The sequence below is a fragment of the Trichechus manatus genome, unplaced genomic scaffold (genome assembly GCF_000243295.1).
Source record: "Trichechus manatus latirostris isolate Lorelei unplaced genomic scaffold, TriManLat1.0 scaffold00284, whole genome shotgun sequence".
NCBI lineage: Eukaryota > Metazoa > Chordata > Mammalia > Sirenia > Trichechidae > Trichechus > Trichechus manatus.
This window is the reverse complement of record NW_004444220.1, coordinates 1216302-1217295: the sequence shown is the minus strand read 5'-3', so window position 1 is coordinate 1217295 and position 994 is coordinate 1216302.

Here is a 994-nt window from a genome sequence, read left to right as displayed (position 1 = left end):
ATTCCCTCTTTCATTGTCTTGATGTTGTTGTCATCCATTGATTGACTCTTCTGATTCCCTGTTGTATTTCTTTTGGTTTTGGATAGTCCTCGAGCTTTATCCCTTCATTTGATGTTCTAGGGTTTCAGGATTGTTGATTCTCTGTTTGGCTTAGTTTTTCGGATCTTTGTTGTGGAGGGACGGCGTGGTGTTTCTGCCTACAGCGCCATCTTGCCGGAAGTCTCATTTGATTTCTTGACTGCTGCTTCCATGGGTGCTGATTACTGATCCAAGAAAATTGAAATCCTTGACAATTTCAATAAAAAGGGTCAATTCATCAGGAAGACATAACGATTATAAATATATATGCAGCTAACTTCAATGCTCCAAAATACATGAAAAAAATGTTATATAAATTAAAAGGATATATAGATAACTCCGCAATAATAGTCGGGGACTTCAGCACACTACTTTTAATTCTAGATAGAATATCTAAAAAGAAGATCAGTAAAGACATTGTGGGCTTCAATAAAATCATAAGCCAATTTGACCTAATGGACACATATGGAACATTCCAACCATCAGCAGAACAACATACATTTTTCTCTAGTGCACATGGAGTATTTTGCAGAATAGACCTTACGCTAGGCCACAAAATAAGTCTCAACAAATTTAAGAAGACTGAAATCATACAAAGCATCTTCTCTGATTATAATGGCATGAAACTAGAAATCAACAACAGGAAAAATAAGGAAAAAAACAATAATTACATGGAAACTAAATAATTAAAAACCTAAAAACACTACTTAAAAACTTTTGGGTCATAGTAGAAATCAAAAGGGAAATTCAAAAATACTTAAAATCAAAAATGAATTCACAACATATCAAGACACAGAAAAAACAGTGCTCAGAGGGAAGTTGATAGCAATAAATGCCTACATTAAAAAAGAAGATCCAAAATCAATACCTTAAACTGACAACTTGAACAAATAGAAAAAGAAGGGGAAAAGAAGCC